We start from the raw sequence: 17,541 nt of genomic DNA on the forward strand, positions 1-17,541 counted from the left end.
TACAAATTTTATATAGTTAAATGAAGATGCAATGTTTTTTTTACGTGGCGATATGATTTTTCTTCAACCACAATACAATTGCCTTTGCTTGCTAAATCCGGTCAATGGTTTATCGTGAAAAAGCCCTTGCTATATCTATAAACTATGAATTATGTTTTAGATATATTATGTATGCGAAATATTATTGAAAAAAATGTTTTAATTTTAATGTTTTATTCAATATAATATTATGTATGTGAAATATTATAGTTTTTATTACATTAAATGTCTGTAAATTAACGTATTAAGATAATGTTCAGGTAATCTATCTATGTTATGCTATTATCTATTATGTTATATACATGTTCATAAATATCATTTGGGGTTTGGCTTTTTTATCTCTTATTTTTTTGGCCGTTATGAGCAATTTGTATGACCATAATTATTTTGACTTCTTCAGAATTGGTGGGAATTTATAAGATCTCGATTTAGTTATGTTAATTATATTTCCATTGATATCATTTTGCATTAATTTTAATAGCAACCCTTACCTACAAATGGTACCAAATGCCTGGTAAAATGTTGAGAAACCTAATACACTTTTACATGTACTTATTGATGATAATCTTAATAATAAATTGTCAGTGCGCTTTGGACAGGAGGTATGATATCATTTAATTCCAAGTTTTTAGTAAACTTGTCTCTGTAGTTTTGAAGCATATTTTATTGATAGACACTGTGACTCATTCCATCTAGATAGCAATACAGAACTAAATTAAAATATTTTGCATAATGGTCAATATGAATTTGGTAATGGATCCGGGTCAATCAGTTTTCCTTCTTTTAGCTCTTTAATATTTATCACATTTATTTATGATATTTATCACATATACTTGTATCACTACGAAAGGTTCCAGATTTAATTTCAGTTAAGCTCTACTTTCAATGTACCTTAAAAAAAAAAGCGTCTATAGCATACCCCCGTTCTCGTTTTTAAGAGAGTAAGGGACACGCCATTTTCCAATATTATGCAAAAATTAATGGATTTATATGCCTAAATAGTATAGAAAAAATGATAAAATAATGTAATTATAAGCCCGAACCATTACATTAGCAACGGAAAGAAAATACCTCCGTCTGAAAAGTAAATGATGTTGTAATACTTACAGTATGGTCATCAATATCGTCCATATTTAATGGCACATTGTGTTAATTCCATGAAATATTATAAAACACTACGTTCTAAAAACGTTAGGGGCACGTATTAACTGGCCTACTACTACTATGCTATGTGTTTAACGTCCACTTCCACATATATGAAATGTGTCCAAAAGGGGGCTGCTTTTAAGTATGTTTTTTTGTGTATTGCTTGTGAAGAGCTAGACTCAGTGTCTAGACTCTGAGTCAAACTATTCTTCGGCAATACACAGAAGAGGCAATTAAGTAATATAAATTAAAAAAACAAAACAAAAGAAAGTAATAAAACATCTGTAACTAATTACGTTGTGAAAAAGTCTGCAAATTTGTGACAAAATTTGCAACAAGTCCAACTAATCAAGATGCAATACAGTTCGGTCTAAAACAAAGAGAAACAGAATAATGAAAGAAGTAACAGGATAATAAAACCAGAAGAATGATCAAAATACCCCCCCCCCCCCCACGCACACCAACTCTAAAACAAACTAAAATATCAAAGTATCACCTGTAAATAAATAGATGTCTTTGAATATAACGTTATTAACGAACTATATATATATTCAACTATCTATACCCCATAATCTTGTTTCGTACATATACGAATTAACTAATTGTCACATATTTCTGATTGTATATACTATATAATAGTGTCGAAAGTTTATTATTCTTATATCCGTTAATTTTAGAAGGATATTGAACTTTCTTTACATAATATTAGGTGTTGTAACTTCAACTGTATAATAATGGGGAGCGCCTTGCATCTCTAATTGAAGATCTTTTTTTCTTTATTTTTCTTTTTTAAAATTTGTTTATTTACAGGCTCTTGTATATGATGGCATCCAATGATATGATGATATTCAAATATATAATTCCTAGAAAGCTCAGTATAGTGTAAGTTGATTCGTTATCATTGTTGATTCGATCTTGGTCAAATGTGTAACCCTTTCAACGCCCATGTATATAATATTGAAATCTGTATATACTTGTCATATGGCATTATGTTTATGTTGTTTTCACCTTTTTAAGTTTGTTGTTTGAAATACAATGTATTTATATTTCTGTAAATAATTTCTTACGGGAAATGAAATTACATGTATATAAGACCTGGAATGTTTTCAGACCCCATAAATAATGTATCTTTAGATTATGTATATTATATTGATTGAATAAATCTTGCTAGAAAAATTTACAGATCCAATTATTTAGTTTTATTCTTTTATTTTATTTCTATATTTATTTTAGAATCTTTTAATACTTTTAAAAGACTAATTAGAACTTATACCTAATGTCAAAAAACAGATAACTTAAAGTTGTTTTTGTGTACAAATTTTTTTCTTTTTTATCCTTTTCCATGTGAGCACTAAATATAACACATTGACACTGTGAGCTGGCTCAAATATCGACCGAATTATACGATTGAGTTATTTGATGAGACTTCTTCTTGTATCCTCATGCAAGTCGATAAAACAAGTCAGATACGTGAGTGTCGTTAACACTAATCCAATATGGGGTCATAGGGTAGTAGCTGGGGGGTGGGGGGCTTTCAAACTAGTTTCAAGCCGACATACGAGGTCTCGTGTATACATTGGCGTGGACGTAAAAGATCCCTTGACAGATGGAATTCGATATAAGAGTAGGCCGTAGTGCCACTGTCCGGGCAAAATTTCCCTCATAGCACAGTGTATGGCGTATTCCCGTCTTCATTAGCCCAGTTCCAAGCAGAACAGTAGGACGTTAAACCCCATTTCATTTCTTGAAACTAGTTGGGAAGCCCCCCGGTCCCTACCCCGTGCCCCCGGCTCCTTCAGCTATGGCTACGAGCATGATTTGCTACTATATTATCTTAGCCCGCTGCCACCGCTGCTTAATATTGAGCGACTTGTTTATTCGACTGAATTATTCGACTGAACTATTCGACTGGTTTATTCGACTGAACTTTTCGACTGAATTATTCGACTGGTTTATTCGACTGGATTATTCGACTGAACTAACTGACTGATTTTATCGACTGGACGAGGCCACATGAAAATGTCAAATACCTCATCCCCCCCCCCGCCCCACCCCATCCCCTTTCTTCGTTCATATCATATATAGGGACTCTATTCTTTTCGAGGCGGACAAGGACAGCTGTCTAGTCTTTCGGATGGGACGAAAAACCGAGGTCCCGTGTCTACATTGGAGTGGACGTAAAAGATCCCTTTGACAGATGGAATTCGATATAAGAGTAGGCCGTAGTGCCGCTGTCCGGGCAAAATTTCCCTCATCGCACAGTGTATGGCGTCTGCCCGTCTTCATTAGCCCAGTTCCAAGCAGAACAGAAGGACGTTAAACCCCATTTCATTTCTTTTCATTTCTTGAAACTAGTTGGGAAGCCCCCCGGTCCCTACCCCATGCCCCCGGCTCCTTCAGCTATGGCTACGAGCATGATTTGCTACTATATTATCTTAGCCCGCTGCCACCGCTGCTTAATATTGAGCGACTTGTTTATTCGACTGAATTATTCGACTGGATTATTCGACTGAATTATTCGACTGAACTATTCGACTGGTTTATTCGACTGAACTTTTCGACTGAATTATTCGACTGGTTTATTCGACTGGATTATTCGACTGAACTAACTGACTGATTTTATCGACTGGACGAGGCCACATGAAAATGTCAAATACCTCATCCCCCCCCCACCCCCGCCCCACCCCATCCGTTTCTTCGTTTATATCATATATAGGGACTCTATTCTTTTCGAGGCGGACAAGGACAGCTGTCTAGTCTTTCGGATGAGACGAAAAACCGAGGTCCCGTGTCTACATTGGAGTGGACGTAAAAGATCCCTTTGACAGATGGAATTCGATATAAGAGTAGGCCGTAGTGCCGCTGTCCGGGCAAAATTTCCCTCATCGCACAGTGTATGGCGTCTGCCCGTCTTCATTAGCCCATGCAGTTCCAAGCAGAACAGTAGGACGTTAAAACCCCATTTCATTTCTTTTCATTTCTTGAAACTAGTTGGGAAGCCCCCCGGTCCCTACCCCATGCCCCCGGCTCCTTCAGCTATGGCTACGAGCATGATTTGCTACTATATTATCTTAGCCCGCTGCCACCGCTGCTTAATATTGAGCGACTTGTTTATTCGACTGAATTATTCGACTGGATTATTCGACTGAATTATTCGACTGAACTATTCGACTGGTTTATTCGACTGAACTTTTCGACTGAATTATTCGACTGGTTTATTCGACTGGATTATTCGACTGAACTAACTGACTGGTTTTATCGACTGGACGAGGCCACATGAAAATGTCAAATACCTCATCCCCCCCCCACCCCCGCCCCACCCCATCCCCTTTCTTCGTTTATATCATATATAGGGACTCTATTCTTTTCGAGGCGGACAAGGACAGCTGTCTAGTCTTTCGGATGGGACGAAAAACCGAGGTCCCGTGTCTACATTGGAGTGGACGTAAAAGATCCCTTTGACAGATGGAATTCGATATAAGAGTAGGCCGTAGTGCCGCTGTCCGGGCAAAATTTCCCTCATCGCACAGTGTATGGCGTCTGCCCGTCTTCATTAGCCCAGTTCCAAGCAGAACAGAAGGACGTTAAACCCCATTTCATTTCTTTTCATTTCTTGAAACTAGTTGGGAAGCCCCCCCGGTCCCTACCCCATGCCCCCGGCTCCTTCAGCTATGGCTACGAGCATGATTTGCTACTATATTATCTTAGCCCGCTGCCACCGCTGCTTAATATTGAGCGACTTGTTTATTCGACTGAATTATTCGACTGGATTATTCGACTGAACTATTCGACTGGTTTATTCGACTGAACTTTTCGACTGAATTATTCGACTGGTTTATTCGACTGGATTATTCGACTGAACTAACTGACTGATTTTATCGACTGGACGAGGCCACATGAAAATGTCAAATACCTCATCCCCCCCCCACCCCCGCCCCACCCCATCCCCTTTCTTCGTTCATATCATATATAGGGACTCTATTCTTTTCGAGGCGGACAAGGACAGCTGTCTAGTCTTTCGGATGGGACGAAAAACCGAGGTCCCGTGTCTACATTGGAGTGGACGTAAAAGATCCCTTTGACAGATGGAATTCGATATAAGAGTAGGCCGTAGTGCCGCTGTCCGGGCAAAATTTCCCTCATCGCACAGTGTATGGCGTCTGCCCGTCTTCATTAGCCCAGTTCCAAGCAGAACAGAAGGACGTTAAAACCCCATTTCATTTCTTTTCATTTCTTGAAACTAGTTGGGAAGCCCCCCGGTCCCTACCCCATGCCCCCGGCTCCTTCAGCTATGGCTACGAGCATGATTTGCTACTATATTATCTTAGCCCGCTGCCACCGCTGCTTAATATTGAGCGACTTGTTTATTCGACTGAATTATTCGACTGAACTATTCGACTGGTTTATTCGACTGAACTTTTCGACTGGTTTATTCGACTGGATTATTCGACTGAACTAACTGACTGATTTTATCGACTGGACGAGGCCACATGAAAATGTCAAATACCTCATCCCCCCCCACCCCCGCCCCACCCCATCCGTTTCTTCGTTTATATCATATATAGGGACTCTATTCTTTTCGAGGCGGACAAGGACAGCTGTCTAGTCTTTCGGATGAGACGAAAAACCGAGGTCCCGTGTCTACATTGGAGTGGACGTAAAAGATCCCTTTGACAGATGGAATTCGATATAAGAGTAGGCCGTAGTGCCGCTGTCCGGGCAAAATTTCCCTCATCGCACAGTGTATGGCGTCTGCCCGTCTTCATTAGCCCAGTTCCAAGCAGAACAGAAGGACGTTAAAACCCCATTTCATTTCTTGAAACTAGTTGGGAAGCCCCCCGGTCCCTACCCCATGCCCCCGGCTCCTTCAGCTATGGCTACGAGCATAATTTGCTACTACATTATCTTAGCCCGCTGCCACCGCTGCTTAATATTGAGCGACTTGTTTATTCGACTGAATTATTCGACTGGATTATTCGACTGAATTATTCGACTGAACTATTCGACTGGTTTATTCGACTGAACTTTTCGACTGAATTATTCGACTGGTTTATTCGACTGGATTATTCGACTGAACTAACTGACTGGTTTTATCGACTGGACGAGGCCACATGAAAATGTCAAATACCTCATCCCCCCCCCACCCCCGCCCCACCCCATCCCCTTTCTTCGTTTATATCATATATAGGGACTCTATTCTTTTCGAGGCGGACAAGGACAGCTGTCTAGTCTTTCGGATGGGACGAAAAACCGAGGTCCCGTGTCTACATTGGAGTGGACGTAAAAGATCCCTTTGACAGATGGAATTCGATATAAGAGTAGGCCGTAGTGCCGCTGTCCGGGCAAAATTTCCCTCATCGCACAGTGTATGGCGTCTGCCCGTCTTCATTAGCCCAGTTCCAAGCAGAACAGAAGGACGTTAAACCCCATTTCATTTCTTTTCATTTCTTGAAACTAGTTGGGAAGCCCCCCGGTCCCTACCCCATGCCCCCGGCTCCTTCAGCTATGGCTACGAGCATGATTTGCTACTATATTATCTTAGCCCGCTGCCACCGCTGCTTAATATTGAGCGACTTGTTTATTCGACTGAATTATTCGACTGAACTATTCGACTGGTTTATTCGACTGAACTTTTCGACTGAATTATTCGACTGGTTTATTCGACTGGATTATTCGACTGAACTAACTGACTGATTTTATCGACTGGACGAGGCCACATGAAAATGTCAAATACCTCATCCCCCCCCCACCCCCGCCCCACCCCATCCGTTTCTTCGTTTATATCATATATAGGGACTCTATTCTTTTCGAGGCGGACAAGGACAGCTGTCTAGTCTTTCGGATGAGACGAAAAACCGAGGTCCCGTGTCTACATTGGAGTGGACGTAAAAGATCCCTTTGACAGATGGAATTCGATATAAGAGTAGGCCGTAGTGCCGCTGTCCGGGCAAAATTTCCCTCATCGCACAGTGTATGGCGTCTGCCCGTCTTCATTAGCCCATGCAGTTCCAAGCAGAACAGTAGGACGTTAAAACCCCATTTCATTTCTTTTCATTTCTTGAAACTAGTTGGGAAGCCCCCCGGTCACTACCCCATGCCCCCGGCTCCTTCAGCTATGGCTACGAGCATGATTTGCTACTATATTATCTTAGCCCGCTGCCACCGCTGCTTAATATTGAGCGACTTGTTTATTCGACTGAATTATTCGACTGGATTATTCGACTGAATTATTCGACTGAACTATTCGACTGGTTTATTCGACTGAACTTTTCGACTGAATTATTCGACTGGTTTATTCGACTGGATTATTCGACTGAACTAACTGACTGATTTTATCGACTGGACGAGGCCACATGAAAATGTCAAATACCTCATCCCCCCCCCCCCCACCCCCGCCCCACCCCATCCGTTTCTTCGTTTATATCATATATAGGGACTCTATTCTTTTCGAGGCGGACAAGGACAGCTGTCTAGTCTTTCGGATGAGACGAAAAACCGAGGTCCCGTGTCTACATTGGAGTGGACGTAAAAGATCCCTTTGACAGATGGAATTCGATATAAGAGTAGGCCGTAGTGCCGCTGTCCGGGCAAAATTTCCCTCATCGCACAGTGTATGGCGTCTGCCCGTCTTCATTAGCCCATGCAGTTCCAAGCAGAACAGTAGGACGTTAAAACCCCATTTCATTTCTTTTCATTTCTTGAAACTAGTTGGGAAGCCCCCCGGTCACTACCCCATGCCCCCGGCTCCTTCAGCTATGGCTACGAGCATGATTTGCTACTATATTATCTTAGCCCGCTGCCACCGCTGCTTAATATTGAGCGACTTGTTTATTCGACTGAATTATTCGACTGGATTATTCGACTGAATTATTCGACTGAACTATTCGACTGGTTTATTCGACTGAACTTTTCGACTGAATTATTCGACTGGTTTATTCGACTGGATTATTCGACTGAACTAACTGACTGGTTTTATCGACTGGACGAGGCCACATGAAAATGTCAAATACCTCATCCCCCCCACCCCCGCCCCACCCCATCCCCTTTCTTCGTTTATATCATATATAGGGACTCTATTCTTTTCGAGGCGGACAAGGACAGCTGTCTAGTCTTTCGGATGGGACGAAAAACCGAGGTCCCGTGTCTACATTGGAGTGGACGTAAAAGATCCCTTTGACAGATGGAATTCGATATAAGAGTAGGCCGTAGTGCCGCTGTCCGGGCAAAATTTCCCTCATCGCACAGTGTATGGCGTCTGCCCGTCTTCATTAGCCCAGTTCCAAGCAGAACAGAAGGACGTTAAAACCCCATTTCATTTCTTTTCATTTCTTGAAACTAGTTGGGAAGCCCCCCCGGTCCCTACCCCATGCCCCCGGCTCCTTCAGCTATGGCTACGAGCATGATTTGCTACTATATTATCTTAGCCCGCTGCCACCGCTGCTTAATATTGAGCGACTTGTTTATTCGACTGAATTATTCGACTGAACTATTCGACTGGTTTATTCGACTGAACTTTTCGACTGAATTATTCGACTGGTTTATTCGACTGGATTATTCGACTGAACTAACTGACTGATTTTATCGACTGGACGAGGCCACATGAAAATGTCAAATACCTCATCCCCCCCCCACCCCCGCCCCACCCCATCCGTTTCTTCGTTTATATCATATATAGGGACTCTATTCTTTTCGAGGCGGACAAGGACAGCTGTCTAGTCTTTCGGATGAGACGAAAAACCGAGGTCCCGTGTCTACATTGGAGTGGACGTTAAAGATCCCTTTGACAGATGGAATTCGATATAAGAGTAGGCCGTAGTGCCGCTGTCCGGGCAAAATTTCCCTCATCGCACAGTGTATGGCGTCTGCCCGTCTTCATTAGCCCATGCAGTTCCAAGCAGAACAGAAGGACGTTGAACCCCCATTTCATTTCTTTTCATTTCTTGAAATTAGTTGGGAAGCCCCCCGGTCCCTACCCCATGCCCCCGGCTCCTTCAGCTATGGCTACGAGCATGATTTGCTACTATATTATCTTAGCCCGCTGCCACCGCTGCTTAATATTGAGCGACTTGTTTATTCGACTGAATTATTCGACTGAAGTATTCGACTGAACTTTTCGACTGGTTTATTCGACTGGATTATTCGACTGAACTAACTGATTGATTTTATCGACTGGGCGAGGCCACATGAAAATGTCAAATACTGAAGCGACTAGATACTATGCTGTCATCAGTTTTATGCATCGGACACAGACTTAATTCAAGTTGTTTACATTAGTACGGCCATTGTTTTCAGTTGATGACGTCAGTCGTTGACCCTTAACCCTAGATGACGACCTTACTCGCAAAGAGAGGTCAACACGTTGTTTAGGGGATTGCTATTGGAAGAAAAATCTCAATAAAGTTGTGACTTCAACTGTCAGATTTGAACTTGGGGGAAAATAATCAAAATAGACAAAAAACGATGTAATCATATTTGAGTTAGTGCGTTTTTTATTTCAGTCAAACAAACTATTCCCAAATTTTAGCCCAACCATCGACCGAGTTTGTTGACTGGAAATTCTAGTGGTACTTAGGGGTAATTGTATTTCTGTGAGTACATGGGCCACCCTACTAATGGAGCTCAGCTGGGTAGCCGATTGATAGTCTTACTTTCAATTTATCATTTCCATGATTAGTCGGGTTTCGTGAATTAAGTAATAGAATAGAATCACACATGTTTCACCGCTCATTAATTTTGTGTGCTCTATCAATCAGGCGTTTTGTGTCATTGTTAAAACGTAAAACTGTTAATAGAATATTCCATATTCAATAATATTTAATTGACAAATTTACTAACCATTTTCTGCAGACCGTGAGAAAGTTCAACGTGTTGATTTTACCGAAAACCGATAAAGTATTTTGGTGGTGGTGTTTAATGTCTGCTTCCACATAAGTGATATCGCAGTGTTTATTTTGAGTGGATCATCTATTTATATCGACCAATATCGACCAATAGAATCAAAGTTTGCAAATGGAAGAGACGCGATCTTTGAGTCATTTAACGCACTATCAAAAATTAATCAACTAATCTACTACGGAATGATATCAGAAGTATTATACCTTTTAAAAATTATTTTACTGAAACAAATATCAGAATACTATTTTTTTGTATTGCTAAAAAGTTTGTAAATTTCTATTTGCAATAGACTGAAAGGTCGCAGATGTATAATTTTATATTTCGTTTCGTTTAAATTTACCAATCTGCCGTTTTGTTACCATGTGGCTGTCAAAAGTGGAGAAATGTGTTAATAAACAATGAACTTTATATAGTGAAATCATTAAATTACAGAGGTTAACAGGTTATTTTTTTATAGATTGAATTTTTATACGTGTCAATATATTCTTCAAACACCATTTTGATACCCGCCTCATTGATGTGGATGCCGGAAGATCCATAGGCATATTTAACAACAGCCTGAACAGGCATTGCCTGACTGAGTTAAGCGAATTGAAGCTGATGATGTGATTATTGTTAAATATAAAACATTCATATTTCAGTTTCTCAAGTGATACAAATAATGTTAAAAAATTTCGTTTTTCCGAATTGATTTTAATTTAGATCTAAATTGTATGATTAGGCCTAATTAATTTTGTTTTAAAAAAAAAAGAACAAAACAGTGTGACTGTGAGAATTATTTTCATTGACATCAAAAATATATGTGATGTCATTGATTAGACGGGTCGTAGAAATATTTCTATGAGATGCGTAATCTCGCTTGGGTGAGATTTGGTAAATTGACATGCTCATTGCTCAGTGTATCCGGTTCCGGTCTGAATTTTTTTTTAACCGACAGTCTGTTGGTGACAGTTTTAGTTACGCTCCTGTGTTACTGGAAAAGAGCTTTGCTTTATATTAGGCAGGTCGATGTAGGCCTACCTAATAATGGCGTACAGTAGTAGGCCTGATTACTGACATGACATCAATCAATCCCCCAATCTCACTCCACGATATCAACTCTATTCATTTTAATTTTAATTTTCTAATAAATATCCATGATAGCAACCCCATTCATATTAGCTTTTATTAAATATCCACTGTATCTGTTTTAGTTTAAAATAAAAGCATGAGTAAAAAGGTTCTTTCAAAGATTACAACCGATGGAAGTGAGCAGTTTTTTCTGTTAACGACGATACCAGTGGATAAAGAAGATGGTTTTAACTTGTTACTAACGGATGGACAATCAACATGGACAGGAACTTGTAAGTTATACATCATGCTCAATTTTTACTTCAGATAGCATTTTAAGAGCTCTGTTTTGCAGTTTCTCATTTCAAAGTTTACAGCAAAATAGAGCATTCTCCTACTTCATTTGAAGTTTAAAGCCAAATAATTAAAAATTACAACCAGTGCCGCCAACATACATTTTATGTGCCAGGTTGAAGCAAACTTTGCCCGCTCCTACCATCAACAAGAACATTGATACCATAAATAAACTACAATTTATTTATGTTCAACCAACTCCCACTTCCTATTTAGCAGCAGAAGTACCAGCCATGCCGACATTAAAAAGAATTAAATATATATTTATGGGCAATCTACCAGCTGGCCCTCCCTCTTCATCATCTTATTACAACCATCCTACATAAGCCACACGATTCTCACTTAAAGATAATTTTCTGAGTAGAAAATGTGTGATTTGATGATATATTTGGACCAAGATAATCTGTGACGTTTTCCGACGTTTAATTGCAGAGTCGTTTGTACGTTGACACCCCTCAATGTTCCCCAAACCACCTAACTATTTGATCAAAAAATAACAACCGCTCCCTGAGTCAAGCTAGCGCACAATAAGCTGGCAGACAACAGTCGGGTTGCCAGTCAGTGAAACCCTGACATTTTTGCCCAGTTCTTGCCCCAAGGGTATTTTTGGGGTAATCCAATATTTTTGTAGTAAGATTGTGGGTCTATACTTTCAAAATATATCAAATTTGCCATACTTTTATTGGAAATAACCACCAGATAAATACTTTCGTGACAATGTATCTTTAAATTCCATTTTATTATATATGTAGTTACAGCTGATAATATGGACAAACAGCGTAAAAGGTTAAAAATGGATTTTACCTCGTATTTTAATCAAACAGAAAAAGCCTTCATCAAAGATGATGATGAAGTGAATTTTGAATACAGTGTTAAGATTAAAAATGATGATACGGCTGAATTGGTGTGGAAAAAACACGTCACCTCAGATGATATTAAGGTAAATTGTTTGTTCACTTTTTATACGCCCACATTGAAATATGGTCAAATATTGTCATCACCTCCGTCCGTCCAGCTTCCATAATTACTTGTGGACCTTCTAGAGGCTAAAGTAATTCATTCACAGTGTTTATTGTCATGAGACGAAGAAGCCTATTGATTTTCAATGATTTCCGATAATTACTGTCAGAGTTATGCTCTTGATCACTTTGAAAAATCTTGTGGACGCTCTCAAGGGAATGAAATGAAATGGGGTTTAACGTCTTACTGTTCTGCTCCGAACTGGGCTAATGAAGACGGGCATACGCCATACAGTGTACTATGAGGGGAATTTGGCCCGGACATCGGCACTACGACCTACTCTTATATCAAATTCCAACTGTGACTGGTATATGTTCTATAGTGACTGGTATATGTTCTATAGTGACTGGTATATGTTTTATAGTGACTGGTATATGTTTATAGTGACTGGTATATGTTTTATAGTGACTGGTATATGTTTAAAGTGACTGGTATATGTTCTATAGTGACTGGTATAGGTTTATAGTGACTGGTATATGTTCTATAGTTTCAGTTAGGATGTATAACTCTAATGTTAAAAGATGACCCAGGGACTGGTAAATGTACGATATTAAATCATAGCGTAGTCAACAGTGAACGAGATCAACATCAACTTAAACAGCTAGAAACAGATAATAACAGACTGTCACAAGAACGGATGATGATGTTAAAGGTGATGACACTGTAGTATTTAAAATATATTTGATATTACTGTAGTATTTAAAATATATTTGATATTACTGTAATATTTACGCACCTTGATAAGATAATAATCTGTTTATTTAATCGTTAGCAACCAAGATCGAGCGTTGTCGTTTTAGATGATTACAATGTAGTACTGTCTCAAAAAACAATTACTATGGTTTATTTCACTGTGACGTTTCAACAAGATTTCACAAGTCGTTATCAGGCATGTATCAACATAAATAAATATATATATATATATATATACAAGAGCAGTGCGAACCCTCACCAGGCATGAGCAACTGTTCCAAGCCATTAATTGTGAAGCCTTTGGGTAATATTGTCTCAAAGTGATGGCTGTAATATTTTCCCACCTCATAAGATAATAATAATCTATTTGTTTAAAGTGTGTATGGCTCGACTATTCTTTGGAAACTTAAAATAGTTGAAAATGGTTCTAAAAGCAGAAATGAAATGAAATGAAATGGGGTTTAATGTCCTACTGTTCTGCTCCTATACTGGGCTAATGAAGACGGGCATACGCCATACAGTGTGCTATGAGGGAAATTTTGCCCGGGCAGCGGCACTATCACCTACTCTTATATCGAATTCCAACTGCCAGAGGATCTTTTACGTGCATTCCAATATATACACAGGACCTCGGTTTTTTGTCTCATCCGAAGGACTAGACAGCTGTCCTTGTCAGGCCCTCCGTCCTGCATCATTGACAAGGGGGAACCACGCTGGAAAATCTGGATGAACTTTCTCGGCCAATGCAGGGATTGAACACCCGACCTCCAGACTAGCGAGCCAGCATCTTACCCATTTAGCCACGTGATCCCCCGGTTCCAAAAAGCAGATATTAATGTAGTATGTGTGTACGTATAGTGAAAATCATCTTCTGTATCCCCAGTGATATCTACTCCACACAATACCCTCCATTCTACTCCACACAATACCCTGGGTTTCATTCTACTTCATTATACTCTGAACCAATCAAAAAACAGTTTACATACGAGTCATAGCGTCATTGTTTATTATTATTATTATTATTACAGCATATTTATAGTGCACCCTTTCATATAACATGTTCAGGGGCACTTTACAAAGTGACAATGTAAATCACACATAAACAACAAGATTATGGGCATGTTAACGATTGTATACAGAGTCAGTTAAAAGCCTGATTAAATAAATGTGTTTTAAGTTGTTTTTTAAAAGAATACAGAGATGTACAACATCTTAAACTAAATGGTAGATTATTCCATAAAACAGGTGCTTGATAACTAAAAGAGCGCTGACCATAGGAGACTAGTTGAACAGTTTTGGGCTTTAAAAGTAGTTTATCTGATGTACGTAATGTTCGGCCAGGTGTATAAAGTTCTAAAAGATCTGAGAGGTAAACAGGAGCTAAATTATTTAAACATTTAAAAGTAAGTAATAAAATCTTAAAATCAATTCGATATTTAACAGGTAACCAGTGTAAATTATATAAAACAGGAGTTATGTGGTCACATTTCTTATTTAAAGTAACAAGTCTAGCCGAAGTATTCTGTACTTTTTGTAATTTATCTATAAGCTTTAAAGGTAAACCAACTAAAAGTGAATTAAAGTTATCTAATCGAGAAGTGACCAGAGAATTAACAAGTGACTTAGTGGCCTCTACAGTTGCACATTTACGTATTTTACCTATATTTCTAATATTAAAATAGCACAATTTACAAATATTATTTACTTGAGCTCCCATAAGCATAAAACTATCAAAGATAGGGCCAATATTACGAGCAGAATAAGATGAAAATATATCACAATTACCAATTACAACAGGGGGGTTATCTTGTGCAGATTTACTTAATTGATGCCTTGAGCCTAATAACAAATATTCGGTTTTATCATCATTCAATTTTAGAAAGTTCTTTGACATCCATTTTCTAATTTCACTAATACAGTTCTCAAGTTGCAATTTTGATAAATTGAAAGAAGATGGACAATTAGGTGTAAATGAAATATATAATTGAGTATCATCAAATACAAATGAAGACTGAGACCATATTTTCTGACAATATTTCCTAATGGTGACGTATAGAGGGTAAATAAAATCGGACCAAGAACAGAACCTTGGGGAACCCCAGATGACAAAACAGATTCAGACGACGATTTGCAATTAACTAAAATACACTGTTTTCTACCCACAAGATAGCTCTCTAAAAGATTTACATTCCCTTCACCCACTCGATTGGTCGATAAAAATAGCACAAGTATCAAGGGCAGATAATTTGACCGTGTCTCCCCCGTGAATGAACCCAGAGCATGCTGGAGTAGAACGGAATGATACCACTGATGATACTGACTGTCTCCCCCGTGAATGAACCCAGGGTATGGTGTAGTAGAACGGAATGATACCACTGATGATACTGACTGTGTCTCCCCCGTGAATGAACCCAGGGTATGGTGGAGTAGAACGGAATGATACCACTGATGATACTGACTGTGTCTCCCCCGTGAATGAACCCAGAGTATGGTGGAGTAGAACGGAATGATACCACTGATGATACTGACTGTGTCTCCCCCGTGAATGAACCCAGGGTATGGTGGAGTAGAATGGAATGATACCACTGAGGATACCTAGGATGAGTGAAAATTGAAAAAAAATATTTTGAAATTTCTAATCATTTATGTTTGGTAAAATACTTGAATAGTCCAAATTGAATGGCAGTCGTTTGGGCCTGTTTAGTCCATTCTACATGTTTTTAGATTATTATTTTGACATTTCGTGAATCAGTAATTTTTAAATATTTTCACATTAAGGTGTAGAGTCGCCTGTCAACCTCGTTGGTTTTCCCTGAGACCTCTGGTTTCCTCCCTCTATTAAAGACACTTACGTGCAAGTGAATTATTGAAATATTTTTTAACCATATGACAATTCTTCCCAATGACAAAAAATAACAGCTCTGTAGGTTTGTTTCCAATTTCAACTTTTCTTTTATAGAGGCTAGAAAAATGTGTTGCTGCAAAAGAAGAAATGGAAAAAGATTTATTTTCAAAGGTAAATAACATGTCATCCAAGTATGAATGATTTATCATTTGTATTTGTGTAATAAAAGACACAATAAGAAAATCTGATTCTTAATTTTAGTTTTAAATATTTTATTAAATAAAACTAAATAAGGTTTACTGTCTAACGTTCCTGTACCACGTGTTATTGAGGGTTAGGGTTAGGGTTAGAATAAAACTAAAAATGGTTTACCGTCTAACGTTCCTGTACCACGTGTTATTGAGGGTTAGGGTTAGAATAAAACTAAATAAGGTTTACCGTCCAACGTTCCTGTACCACGGGTTAGGGGTAGGGTTAGAATAAAACTAAAAATGGTTTACTGTCTAACGTTCCTGTACCACAGGTTATTGAAGGAGGAAAATTGGTTTAATGAACAGAAATTTTGACTGGACAGCACCATGTTCCTGAAGCAATGACTGCAAGTTTTACAACATCTAGCCATTATCTCCCTTTACTGCACACACATGAACAGTAGCGTTGTGCAATCAGAGGTCGGGACACATAAACACTCAAATCAGAGATGGCGACCTACAATTAATGATGAAATATGCAGGGTATTACGTGAAAGACTTGATAAGATTACAGAGTTAAAGCAAAATCAAGCCTTCTAGTGATGGTAATTTTTACAGGACAGTGTAGTTTCTGCCTACTCTTTATCAAATTCGAGTTGTTGGATCTTCTTTAATGTGGACACCAACTCGTACTCAATGGACCACCAGTTTTCATCCTTTTCCTTGCTGAACCAGTGACATGAGGAAAGCATCCTGGAAAATCTCAAGAAACCTTCTCGACAAACACCAAGATCAAAGTCAGGATCTCCCGGTTAATTATTATCATCTACATAAATATCTTTTATTTTTAGTTTGTGGCCATATTAAATAGTAAAAAAGAAAAAATAAGAAATTTAAAAGAAAATGGTTCAGGTAAGAGAGACTTTAGGGTTTAACATCCACTTGAAACTAACAAGATCATTTCACAATTAACATATGGTATAATAATTTTTTAACAGGGAATATTTTAATATGACTCAAGTTGTTATTAGATTTATGAGTTTGACTCAAATATGAATGATTTTTATATTACATATAATTATTTTCAGTTAAAAAATATTTTTATATTACTTTTAAAAACATATTCAAATCAATTAATTTATTATAATTTTACTTCAAATCCTTCTCAAAACATTGTAATTGTCAGGGAATACCCCTGCTATAAAAAATTGATGAAAAGAGGTCATTGTTGTGTCAAGTGACTTAGCTGTCTCGGTACCTAGCAACAGGTGCGAAGCCGGAGGAGAATTCATTGCATATACAAGACGA

General features: G+C 38.5%; 1 long non-coding RNA gene across 8 annotated transcripts in view; it reads left to right on the plus strand.

Annotated features, from left to right (window-relative positions):
* The window catches only part of LOC130013080 (uncharacterized), a 95,763-nt gene that overhangs the window by 75,642 nt on the left and 2,580 nt on the right, over positions 1-17,541 (plus strand). For 4 of the 8 annotated variants that reach the window (XR_008788402.1, XR_008788398.1, XR_008788403.1 and 1 more), the window contains 5 exons: positions 11,274-11,423; positions 12,237-12,424; positions 12,992-13,156; positions 16,157-16,213; positions 17,085-17,145. This is a non-coding gene — a long non-coding RNA (uncharacterized LOC130013080). Of the gene's footprint in view, positions 1-10,420; positions 10,523-11,273; positions 11,424-12,236; positions 12,425-12,991; positions 13,157-14,237; positions 14,601-16,156; positions 16,214-17,084; positions 17,146-17,541 lie in introns of those variants that run through there. The other 4 variants (XR_008788400.1, XR_008788401.1, XR_008788404.1 and 1 more) reach the window with 4 other exon arrangements.

Source organism: Patella vulgata, chromosome 6 (genome assembly GCF_932274485.2).
Source record: "Patella vulgata chromosome 6, xgPatVulg1.2, whole genome shotgun sequence".
NCBI lineage: Eukaryota > Metazoa > Mollusca > Gastropoda > Patellidae > Patella > Patella vulgata.